This window comes from Muscardinus avellanarius (assembly GCF_963383645.1).
Source record: "Muscardinus avellanarius genome assembly, chromosome: 11".
NCBI lineage: Eukaryota > Metazoa > Chordata > Mammalia > Rodentia > Gliridae > Muscardinus > Muscardinus avellanarius.
Genome location: NC_137797.1, coordinates 15590022 through 15603007, shown reverse-complemented (window position 1 = coordinate 15603007; position 12986 = coordinate 15590022). Strand labels below are relative to the sequence as shown.

The following is a 12986-nucleotide window of genomic DNA, read 5'->3' as shown; positions in this document are numbered from 1 at the left end:
TTTCTGTATGTTCATGGGTTGTGTGTATGGTTGTTTCCAGGAGATGTTGTGTGTTGTATCTGTGTAGTATGTGATGCTGGTGTGTGCATGCAGCATGTGGATAGGCTGGCTTCGCCCCTCCAAAGGCCTGGGGGAGAAAGTCACACTATGCACTGGGCTGAGGCCAGGGACATGGGGCAGTGGCCTGGGGTCAGGGAGGGGTCCCCAAGGCCAGGCTCAGCCACAGTGATCCCAAGTCAGAGCAGAGGCAGTCTTCCAGCGCCTGCGGCCAGCTGGCCCTGGGGACCTGGCTTGTCTAGAGTGACCCTCCTCCCTGCCACCCACCCACAGTACAGAGGAACTGATGCTGGGCCAGAGGCCGGCAGAGCCCAGACGCACCCAGAGGTGCTGAGCATCTGTGTGGGAGGCTGCGGAGGGGGTGGCCAGTCCATGGGCAGCATCCTCCCTCTCTTCCAGCCACCCTACAATGTCGGCCCCGACCCCAGCCCTCCTGCAATGACGCCCACACACATCCACAGCAACTCCTCAGCTTCCAGTGCGTCCTCAGGGCCTCCCAGAGGCCGGAAGCAGAATTGTGAGGTGGGCCGGCAGGCTGGGCATTGCCAGGGGCGTTCTGCAGGTGTGGAAACAGATTTCTTGCTTTGGCCAAGGCCAGACGGCAGCTCAGTGCAGAGCTGGGGATGACACTCAGGACTCAGCTTTACCTGCAGCCAGCAGGGTCTCCAGGTGGAGGCCCGTGGTGTAAATGGTCCCTGGCCGGGGAGAGCCCTGACCAGTCTTTCCTCTCTTGGATACTCAGCCTCTCAGCAATGACTCTTAGTCTACTTTGTAGAGATAATGAAGGAGATCAGGCCAGAGTTCCTGTTTTCTGTCCCTTTTCAAGCTCATGGGACTTTACTTCCTCCTCCCAGTGGTAATGGCTTCTAGGTCTTCCAAGACTCTGACTGCTGGCAGGCCCTGATTCTTCTAGTGACCCCTGGATGTAAGGTGGGTACCTGGCCTCCCACCTGAATTACTTTGTTCCAGTCTCCCTTCCAGGTTAATATGATCAAGTCTCCAAGTCTGGTCAACAAAACCTGATAAACGTGAACTGAGATGAAGAGAATCTTCATCTAAGATGAAGAGAATCTTCCCTTTCCCTTTCCCTGTCCCCGCCCCCCTTCTTTTGCAATACTAGGAATAGAACCCAGGAGCATTCTACCTCCAAGCTACAACTCTAGCCCCATTTTTTATTCTTTATTTTGAAACAAGTTCTCACTGAGTTGCGGAGGGTCTCACTAAGTGGCTGGGGCTGTCCACGAACCATGATCCTCCTGTCTCAGTCTCCTGAATGCTGGGATTATAAGCATGCACCACTCTGGCTGGAGTGTGGACGTGATGGTTTGATCAGGAGCAGCCATCTTGGGCCATAAGAAGAAAGCCACCTCTTGAGGATGTCTGGGCAGTAAGGTGGAAGGAACCTGGATCCCCAACACCGCGGTGCCCCCCTCCCCCAGCGCTCGGCTGTGTATGCTCAGCCTCCTGCAGGAGAGAGAAATAAGCCTTGATCTTGTTTAAGCCACTGCTACTGGGTCATTGTTAAAGCGGCCGGCGTAGTTTTAGTCTCCTGCTTTTTGCTGATTCTTCATCCTCTGGCTTGGTGGTGGAGGGGCTGCCATTCTGTCCGCAGCTGCTCAAAGCTCACAGCTCTCTGTCTCTGCAGCCTCAAGTCCCACCCCCGGGACCACTCTCTCCAGATTTCACCCTGCTCCACTCTTCCAAAACGGAGTCACCAGAGGTGACCTTTGCCTCCTCCATGGTGCCTCCCACAGAGTTCCTCAGATCCTTATCCTGCTCTAGTACTCCATAGCCTCCTACATCAACGGACTTGGGTTTCTCCCCCAGTTCTCTTCCTTTCTTTCTGGCACTTTCTTCAGTCTGTATTGCCTCCTCTTCCCTCAGCGCCCCTTTGATGGTTCTGGGGTTTCATCCTCAACTGACATATGGGGTTAGGTGGAGGGAGTTGGAGTTACAGAAAGAATGGGGCTGAAGTCTTGTCCAGTTCACGGGTTGGTTACTGGTGGCTTTGAAAGGACTTGGTTTCTTAGACACACACCAGGTTGCGGGTGGCCTTGGAGATGTCTAGTTGGCCACGACATCCATGCTCACCTACTTCTGAAGTCAGGAAGTCCCCTGGCCTGGGGGAACATGACCACCCAGGATAAATATCACAGTGTCTCTGGCACCTTCACACAACTGACATGTGACCACACTGTGGCCAGTGGGGTGTGGGCAGCGCAGGGTGTGAACTTTCAGGGAAGGGAAAGCTTTCAAGGTCCCCTTCCCTCACCAGGCTGGAATATGGACATCTCTGATGTGTGTCTGAGAGATGATGATCCACAATATGGAAGGAGCCTGGGTCCTTAGAACCAAGGAGGTTCCATAGCAGTTCTGGGCCATTTGACCCAGACCATGAGGTAAGAGAGAAAGTCCTGGCTCCTTGAAGCCATGTTAAGTCTTCATGGCAGTTGAGGGCCTCCCAGACAGAGCAGCACCTGGGCTGAATAACGCCTGGTGCTGCCCCTGGAGCCACCCACCTGCCTCCCCATGAGACTGAGGGCTTCTTGTGATCACACAATGAGTCTTGTTCCCAATCACAACACTGATACCTGGCACATGGCATCTGCTAAAACATGTTTACTGGAGTGAACTTGGAAGGTGGGATAAAGACCTGCTCATGACCGGGAGGGCGCCTAGGAATGGCAGGGAAAATAAGAATGCTCAGAAAGAGGCACCGAATGTGTCTCGGGGATACTCATCTTTCATACGGTGAATGCTTGGGCTGGGGTCTGGTTCTGTCCTGGGCCCTTGAGAATCCCTTGGTGTCTGGACAAGGGGCAGGAGTCCTGGACCGGTGGGCTGAGCAGGAGGACTTGGTCCCTCAGGCCAGTAGGGTAGGCAGGCGAGAGGGCAGGGACCTCTGGCCGGTCAGGGGTCTTGGCATTCACCTCATTTACTGGAGGGAAACCTCTCCAAGGGTTTACAGAGACAAGCTGGGAACAGGAAGCCCTCAACGGGCTGTGATTCAAGCTTGCCATGTGCTGTGTGGAGGGGCGTCGGGCCCCGGACTCCCACACTGCCAGGACACAGATCAGCCTGCTCTCGCCTCTCCCCTTTCTCTCCTCTTCCCCGTCTCTCCTGCCTTTCTTCTTCCCTTCCTTCCTGCCCTCTTTCAGCTCCCTGGCTTCTGTCTCCTGTCCCTTTGCCTTCTCTCCTCTCCCCTCTCCCTTTCAACAGCAGCTCTCCCCTCTTTATCTATGCCTCCCTCCTTTTGTCCTTGGTTGCTTCCTTCCGGTCTCTTCCCTCCTGCCCTGTCCCTCTCTGTCTCCCTGTCTCCTTGGCTCTCCCATCCACATCCAGCCCTTCCCACAGGCTCCCTCCTGCTTTCTGACCTGCTTTGCCTCCCCCAGGTGCTCGTGTGCTCGTGTGGGCACGTGCACCATGCTCTGTGTGAGGGTGACCAGGAGGGAGGGTGACCGCCGAGAGGTAGAGAATCTGCAGGAGTCAGGCTCCGATTCGGAATCTTGTGAATGAAATTCAGCTCAGAGGTCTCTTACAGAGGCCTGGGATTCCAGCCTGAGATGGAAAGGTCATCTACATCTTCGGGGGACTGTTTTCTGATGTGCTGGGTTACCTCCAAAAACAGGGAGCTCACGATTGAGCAAGGCTTGGATTCCGCTTCAGGGAATCTCTACCTGGCTTTACTGTACGTTGTGTCAAGAATAAAAGAAGCGTTCCAACGAACGGTCTTAGCCCTCTGCCTGTGCCAGCCATTCATCTGCTTAAAGCGAATGTCAGGTCTGGTGTAGAGACGGCAGAGCCCAGCACTGCGGGTTATGGGCGGTGGCAGAAGTCCACCCATGTGAGGAACCGGGTGAGCACAGGGACTCCCATGCTCGGCGTTCTGTTTCCAAGTTGCTGGAGGTAATTCTTCTCTATGACTAAGCCACCATCTTGGTATATTGTTAAACGGAATCACTTCGTTTTGTTTTCTATTTCCAGCAATTTCCCCTCCATTTGATCTATTTTGCTTTATAATTACATCACCACATTGGCTTGGTACTGAAGTCAAGGTTAAACCCCCAAGGCCCATCTGGAGGAGTCTAGCTTTCACCCCAGCCCCTCCACCTTCACTCCCCTCTGGAGGCAGCCATTCTCATTTGGCCCGCCCTTTCCATTGCATTTTAAAGCAAATTTTGCATATTTCCCACAAAAATTCCTAATAAAAGGTAGTATGTTATTTTGCACCCTTTTATTCTGTGTGGTACTTTCTTTATCCACTTTTCATGGCTGCAAAGTATTCCAGTGTGTGCGTGGATCACCACTGATGTGACCCGTCACCTGTTGATAGACGTGCAGGCCAGTAGTTGGCGTATCATCCCTGTAGCATCCCTGCCCCCTCCAGCGTGTCTTCTTGCCCCAAATGCCCTTTCTGGCCAGAGAACCTTCCTGACTGCCCTCCAGCTTCACCCACCCAGAGCTCCAGGCCCTGACTCCTCCTACATGGTCTCTGACTTCTCCCAGTTCTAACGGGCTTATGATGGAAGCCATCAACATCTGAGAGTGTAGAATATGGCCCATCTATGTAAAAAAAATTTCTTTTATAAATAGTACTGCAACGAATAGCCTAGTGAATCTGCCATTTCATATCCTCGCCACTGGGTCTTTCGTATGAATTTTTAGAAGTAGGCTTCTTGTCGCAAATTTTTATTATCCTATTGTATGAACATGTCTTTGAAATTTACCAAAGAAGTAGTATGAAAGTAGAAATACTTAAAAAACTCAACCTGAGTCTCCCAGTGTGGCCAGTGTCTGGCACCTATGAAAAGCACAATGATTAGATGAGGGAATGAATCTAATCATCCATCATCTGCATCCATCATCATCAAATAAACGGTCACTTGGCCACGTCATTTGGTTAGCCTATAAATAGTTAAATAGCACCTAATATGTTTGAACTTCAACATTGAACTGGATAAGCCTTACGATACCCCACGAGCCACAGGAGAGATATGGGATTTGAGTGGTTATACGGGAGGTAGATCTGCATCTGGACGAATAACTGCTAAAGAAGTGTTTATTGGTGGTTCAGTGTTAGCAAAAAATCTCAACAATTATCCAAGTAAAGAGTACCAACTTAGAAGGGTGTGGTGACAAGTGCCTGTAATCCCAGTACTTGGGAAGCTGAGACAGAAAGATTGCAGGTGTGAGGGCAGAGTGTGATAACTTAGTAAGATCTTGTTTCAGAATAAAAAATAGAATAGGACTGGGGGTATGGCTCAGAAATAGAACAGCCCAGGTTTAATCTTGAGAGAGAGAGAGAGAGAGAGAGAGAGAGAGAGAGAGAGAGAAAGAGAGAGAAAGAGAAACTTTTATAGAGAACCTAGGTCCTCTTATACTTATAATTTCATTTAAAAATAACAAAAGGGGCTGGAGGTGTGGCCCAATGGTAGAGTGCTTGCCTAGCATGTGCAAGGCCCCAGTTTTCATCTCCAGCATGGCAAAAAAAGGAAAGTAAATAATATATAATAAAACAAGCCAGGCGTGATGCCACACGCTTGTAATCCCCGTGCTTGGGAGGCAGAGACAGGAGGATTGCACAGGTTCGTAGTCAGCCTCACTGGCTTGAGAGACCCTGTTTCCAAATAAATAAAAAAAGGTCTGGGAGTGTACCCAGAGGTAGAAGGGCTTCCAGGAACCCCAGTACCACCAAGAAAAAAATATATATAATAAAACAAAATTTAAAAACTCTAAGTAGTTGCTATTATACGTAAGAGCTAAAGAAACTGCAGCTCAGAGAGACAACTTAAGTAAGGCCAAACAAGAAGAGTCAGGTGTAGGTGGGACCACCAAAGTCACACATGATGTTGAGCCAAGAGGGAGGGAGAGCTCACAGGTTAGATGGCAGAACCGGTTTTGGAAGAGAGACAGAAGAAAATCCAAGAACTCACCATGAGGAGGCCGATGCAAGGGCCTCCTTGGGATCTAAGTAATGTTAGTGAGTCACCCGGGAAGGACTCTTACCAGACAAAGGTGGGGTACGTGAGCATCAGGAAGAACAATGATTCTTGAGTTGATTCAGCGGATTGAAACGTGTCAGATTGTTAGTAAGCGACACCTTGGAAAGAAAGCCAGTGGTCACCTTCGGGGGATGCTAAGACACTCTCTCATTTTGAAAATGGGTAAATAAAGGGGTGAAGAAATGCCTTCCTTTTGGATGAATTTTACCTAATAAACGCAGGAGTAAGAGAATCAGATTGCCATTCTTTGGCAACCTCTAGTGCAATCGTGGGGGGAGGCAAGGGTGAGCCACACTGGGGTGGCTGGGGAAGGCTGAGGCGGAGCTGTCCCGTAGGGGGAGCAGGCAGGTCACCGCTGAACCCACGCATCAAAAGAGAATTCATCAGCCAGGCTCTGTGGCACACACCTCTAATGCCTCTCTAATCTCAGTACTTGGAAGGCTGAGACAGGAGGGTCACAGTTTCGAGGCCAGCCTCAGCAACTTAGTGAGATCTTGTTTCAAAATAAAAAAATAAAATGAGGCTGGGGTATAGCTCAGAGGTAAAACACCCATGGGTTCAATCCCCAGTGACACTTTCCCCAACAAACCCTCCCGAAACAAATAAAAACAAGCAAGCAAGCAAACAAACAAAAAATACTTAACCAGGCAGGACCATGCTCTCAGATCTGGAGCTTAAGAACCCTTACTCCCACTGCCCAGGGAATATTTTCAGCACCGCTCAGAGCCTGAATCAGATCAAACCTGGGTATCTGGTGACCAGTTTATAAATACAGGTAATAGAGGAATACATTGGAGCTTCCATTAGCCAAACTTAGAATGTAGAAATTCTACAGAAAAAATGACCTGTTTTCTTTCCAGTAAATAAGGGACACACACAACCCTTCCCACAATTAAAAATCAGACAGACAGAGGAAGGAACCCATAATAAATTAAAAGAACTTAGGTCATGCTAGCCATGTGAATCCGCAGGTCTTGTTTGGAGACGATGAGAATACATGAGTTAATAGGGAGCCATTGAACACTGACTATGTATTACATGATACTAAAGGATTATTAAATTCTTAGGTGTAAAAATGATATCTGGGCCCGTTGTGCTGGTACATGCCTATAATCCCAGTACTTGGGAGGCGGAGGCAGGGGGATCACAGGTTTGAGGTTAGTCTCAGCAGCTTAGTAAGACCCTCAGCAAGTTAGCTGACACCTTGTTTCAAAACAAAAACATAAAGAGGGCTGAGGTGTAGCTCAGAAGTAGGATGCCTGTGGGTTCAATCCCCAGTAACAGCAATAACAAAAAAAGATCTTTGGCTATGTTAAAAAAAAAGAAGTGTATATGTGTTAGAAATGCAGTCTGAAATATTTATGGGTGAACTGATAAGCTTTTTTTTTTTTTTGTGGTACCAGGGATGGAACCCAGAGGCTTTCTACCTTTGGGCTACACTCCCAGACCTATTTTATACTTTATTTGGAAACAGTGTCTCACTAAGGTGCTGAGAGCCTCACTAAGTAGCTGAGGCTGGCTTGGAACCTGCGTGATCCTCCTGTCTCAGCCTCCCAAGCACGGGGATTACAAGCGTGAGCCACCATGCCCGGCTGATATGCATTTTTTGTTTTAAGAGAGTCCAGCGATACATAGGGAGGGATCAGAGGGACAGCTTCCAGGCACTGGGTTGGGCAGAGACTGCTAATGGGATGGGGAGAGCCCTGGCTTGGAATTCTGCAGTGGCAGCACTGGGCCCACCTTGAGAAGATACTAAAAATCTACTGCATTTAAAGCACCTAGTGCTGGGCGTGGTAGCGCACACTTGTAATCCCAGGACTTAGGAGGCTAAAACAGGAGGATCATGGTTCATGGCCAGCCTCAGCTACTACTTAGTGAGGCCCTTTGCAACTCAGTGAGACCCTGTTTCAAAATAATAAGAATAGGGGCCAGGATGTAGCTCAGTGGCAAAGTGCTTGCTCTGCAGGTGTGGTGCTCTGGGTTCGATCCCTGGTTCCAAAAAGACACACACACAAAAGAACCCCTATAAAAAATAATAAAATAATAAGAATAAAAAAATAGGGCTGGGAGTATAGCTCGAAGGTAGAAGGCCGCTGGATTCCACCCTAGCACTGCAAAAAAAAAAAAAAAAAAAAAAAAAAACCCACAGAAAAACAAAAAACAAAAACAAAAACAAAAAACTAAACTAAAACAAAAAGCATCTAGGATTTGAAAGAAAATGTGAGGCATCTGAAAAAAACAAAATTGGCCACCAAAAATGGCTAGTGGCTGAGCTCTTGGTACATGGAGTTCCAAGTTGACTTTGTGTGTGTTTGTGTGTGTGTGTGTGTGTGTGTGTGTGTGTGTGTTTGAAAGTTTTCATAATAAAAGGTTAAAAATAAGCAGCGCCAAAGGAGAAAGATGACAGGGGTGAGGACATAAAAATGTACTTAGAAGGAGGTTAAAAGTGCAGATGATAATGTCTGGCGATGGGCGTGACCCCTTTTATGTGTGTCCATTGGGAAAAACAGAAATTTTGGTCAGGAACACGATTGAGTCTCTCTAAGAGAAAAAGGAACCAGGAGTCTAAGAGAATTACAGCCATCTTGCAACAGAATCAATAGCCCTTCTCCACAGCTTCCCCAAGAGAAGACACCGCGACATGGAACCAGTGTCCAGCCCAACAATTCTGACTGAGGATTGGATTTTTCCCATCCTTCGGCGTGTGTGTGTGTGTGTGTGTGTGTGTGTGTGTGTGTGTGTGTACTATACCCCAACCTCCCCATCCCCACTTTAAAAATTTTTCTTCTGAAACAGGGTCTCGCTAGGTTACTGAGAGTCTTGTTACATTTCTGAAGCTGTCCTCAAAACTGAGGTCCTCCTGTCTCAGCCTCCCAAGTACTGGAATTTTAGACGTGTGCCACCATGCCTGGCTGGATGTTTCTTGTAAGGTCCTTTCGTGTAGGCTTATGTCTTATTCTGCTCCAGCTGCCTTAACAAAATACCGCAGACTGGATGTCATACAAGAGAGTCCTTTCTCCCCATCCTGGGGGCCGGGATGTTCTAGGTGAGGGTGCCCGCACGCTTGTTTCTGCGTTCTGTATCCTCACGTGGCGGAAGAGAGAGTCAGCAAGCTCGCTGGTGCTTTTTCTACTAAGGACATTCAGCCCATCATGAGGGCCGGGCCCCTCTGTCCTCATCTGAACCTCCTCATGCCGTCCCATTGAGGGTTACGGCTTTACCATGTGAACTCAGGGTACGCATTTGGGTCCACAGCATTGCACACCCTCACGTCTTTCTCTAAAAGCACAATTCAAAGAAAAGCAGTTTATATAAAATGCAATCCACTGAACACTTTGATCCTTTTCTTCCACATAAAGCTTACCTTTTTTGGTTGAAAAAATAATATACATACACGGCAAAGAAAAAAAGTTCCAAGATGTTAAAAGAAAAATTGGGAAAAGATGAAAGTCTCGCTCTTAACTCTCAACCCCAAGCCGCCTGGTGATAAAATCTCTCTGTACTCTTCTGGAAAAATTCTATGAATACACTAATGTAAGGGGGGCGTACAATAGGTCTTGTCCTGTCTCGCTTTGAGCTGCAGCAAGAAGACAAAGATGCCGTGACAGAGACCGCGATGGCCAAAATCGGGGGCTCATCTATGTGGGTACAACCAGGTCAGGTTGCTGGAGATGAGAGAATTTTGAGATAATGATTTGATTGGAACAAATTGTGCCGGGCTCCTCGAGCAAGAACTCGGTGGGATGCTCCACAGAACTGATGTCTTCTGTGCGGTGGCCGGGGCTTGGTGGACCAGAGCTGGCCTGTCCAGGCTGTCCAGAGAGCAGCACGCAGTCTTTGGGACTGGCCAGACTCCTTAGCTTATCTCCAGGCTGGGGATGCAAGGCTTCAGGGGAGACATTGTCACTTCTGGTCCCAGCCATCATGGGTCCTCACTGGACCACTGCAGCCATCTTCTCAGGAAGTTCTCTTGTCCCAGCCAAAGGTCAGGCTGATTCCCTTCACATCTGGAGCTGAGCCAAGGCATCAGGATGCTTTGACATTCTGCTGGCAGACGGGTCGAGCCTGACCTAGACACCTTCTGGCTGTTTCCTCTTTGCCCTCTGCTTAGCCCCTCCCTACCACAGTGCCTTTGCAATTTCCACTCTGCCTGCAGTCATCTTCCTAAAGACTGTGCCATGACTTGTTTTTTTGCCTCAGCCCAGAGGACCCCTTTCTATGGGCTTCTCCAGCTGCCCTGCCTGCTCTGGGAGGGCTCTGCTGAATTAGCCTGCTTAATTATTATGAGTTCTTTTATCACCTTTGATTATCTGGAATCATTGCTCAGTTCATATATTTATTGTCTGATGTGATTTGAGTGTGTTTTCCAAGGTCCAGGTGTTAGAAGCTTGGCCCTCAATTGGTGGAGCCTATCAGGAGGTGATTAAGTGTTTAGGGGTGTTGCCCTGGGAAAGAATGAATGTAGTTCCCTGGCCCCCCGTGAGCTCTTGGGGGAGAGGGTTGATACGGAGGAGCAGAGTGGCTGCTCCCCACTCCGGCCTCCTGTCTGCCATCCCCCCACCACCACGATGCCAGCAGTTGCGGGCTCTCACCCAAGCTGGGCCAGTGCCCTGCTCTTGGGCCTCTGGAACCACAAGTTTTCTTAATGCATTACCCAGACCCAGACACTTTGTAATCCAAGTAGAAAACAGACTAATAACACTGTCTTCCTCCTCCATTAAAATGTAAGCCCACAATACCAGGAACCTCCAGTGTCTTTCCAGAGGCAATGAACAGAGCAGTTAAGAACGTGTGTGCATTTAAGAACATTTAAGAGCATTTAAGAACGTGCCCAGATAACTGCAGCTGGGCATGGTGGCACACATCGGTGACCTCGGAACTCAAGAGGCTGAGGCCGGAGGATCGCAGGCTCCAAGCCGGCCTCAGCTGAGGATGTGGCTCAGTGGTAGAGCACCCCTGGTTTCCATTTCCAATCCCCCCTCAAATTTTAATTATGAGTATTATGGAGCTCAAATCCCACCTCTATCATGTATACACTGCATGAAAGAGCTCCTTGGTCTCAGATTTCTTATCAGCAAAATGTCAATAACTTGTTGATCGAATGTTGTTGAATACTGGATTGCAGATGAACATTAACTGAGATATTACATGTAAGTGGTCTAAAAGAGCCCTTGGCTCATAATGAGCATTTAATAGATATTTCTCCTCCTCCCTCTACTCCTCCCCCACTCCTCCCCTTCATCCTCCTCCTCCCCTTCCCTCCTCCTTCTCCTCCCTGTTCCTTAGGGTTTGACACACAGTAGGTCCTCAATGAACATTTGCTGAGAGGATGAGTGAAGGGGCCAGGGTGGGGTTTCCTGGGGAAGGGCGCCTAGACAGAGGGAAGAGGATGAGCGATCACCGAGGCCCATGCTGAAGGACGGAGCCTTCACCTCTGCTTACGGAGACCGAGGGCACCTAGGGGTTCATGGCTGCAGAGGGGCAATCTGTCTCCCCTTTGAGATGAACTCAGCAAAATGGGGATTGAACCCAGATCCTTCCCAGAAAATGACTTGGAATCAGCCCCCCTGACAGAGGCGCCTGAGCAAGGCTGCAGTTCACGTCCCTATTTCAATCCTCTAGAAGACTTTTAAGGCCAGTGTGAGCTGCTGCTCCCTGGCCATATCCGTCTCTAACAGGTCTCTGTAAAAGGCCCAGCCTGGAGCCACTCTTGCTTTTAAAAATAAGATAAAGATAACTTCACCGAGGTGGTTACTGACGAATCAGCTCCACGTTGGAAGGATATCTACCAAAAACAATAGCCGTAGGCTCCTGGCAGTTGCTATGTGGCCTTTCTTCTTGGCAACAAGTGGGCCCAGCTGGTTCTACAGGCCACTCCTAGTTGGAGATAATAAAACCATAGACCCGGCACACAAATGAACACTTGTTTTTCTGTTTTTATAACAGGAAGGCACATAGCCAGTGCATTCCAAAGTGGTATCAGCCCATCAAGAAACTAGTTAGCTAGAGTAAGAGGGACGGGCTCAACCTGCTTCCCTCCTGGTAAAGATTTTAACCAGTCTTTCAGCTCCCAGACTTGCAGGGCAAAATTAAGTATAGGTTCTATGTGAGCATTAATGTCGGGCCACACTCACAGTTTAGCTCAGTATCAATTCCCGAGCATCTTTTTAAGAATCTTAAAGAGCTGGTTTCAAGCATTCCTGGTTCGTGTTGCACAACGAGGAATTTTTTTTTTAAACCGTGTTTCCAGGCCCAAATAACTCTAGAGCAATTACATTTATGAAGTACTGAGGGGTAACTAGTCTGATAGGTATTTATGTTCTCCCAACCTAGCGGTTGTTTGAAGAACAAAAAACAATATACAAATTATTTCATTCTCAAGTGGGTGCAGTCACTTGACAGTGCGTGTGTGTGCTTGTTGGGCACTGCACAAATTCCAGACCACGGGCACCATCACCCTCATTTTCTGTTCCACACCGACCTTCACACAGTACTTGCTTTTTATTTTTTATATTTATTTATTTATTTATTTATTCATTTATTTATTTATTTGTGGTACTGGGGTTCCTGGAAACCCTTCTACCTCCGGGCTACACTCTCAGACCCATTTTTATATTTTTATTTGGAAACAGGGTCTCTTAAGTCAGCGCGGCTGACTTTGAACCTGCGCGATCCTCCTGTCTCCGCCTCCCAAGCGCGGGGATTACAAGCGTGCGCCACCACGGCTAGTACTTGCTTTTGAGCACAACCACCACCACAAATCCGGTTTACTCAAGATTGGCCCGCAATTGACGGGCCAGGCACTCTGAACTAGCACTTTGGCTGGGAATTTGCATAGCATCCAATAGATTCTGAGAATTATTGTGCTTCCCTTGAAAATTTAAAATATACCCTGCTGCCCCGCTGACTGTGGGTGCAGGTTGTCTG

General features: G+C 48.6%; 1 protein-coding gene across 1 annotated transcript in view; it reads right to left on the bottom strand.

The window, feature by feature from the left end:
• The window catches only part of SYN3 (synapsin III), a gene marked incomplete at both ends in the record, with an annotated part of 421001 nt that overhangs the window by 25924 nt on the left and 382091 nt on the right, over positions 1–12986 (bottom strand). The window lies entirely within an intron of this gene.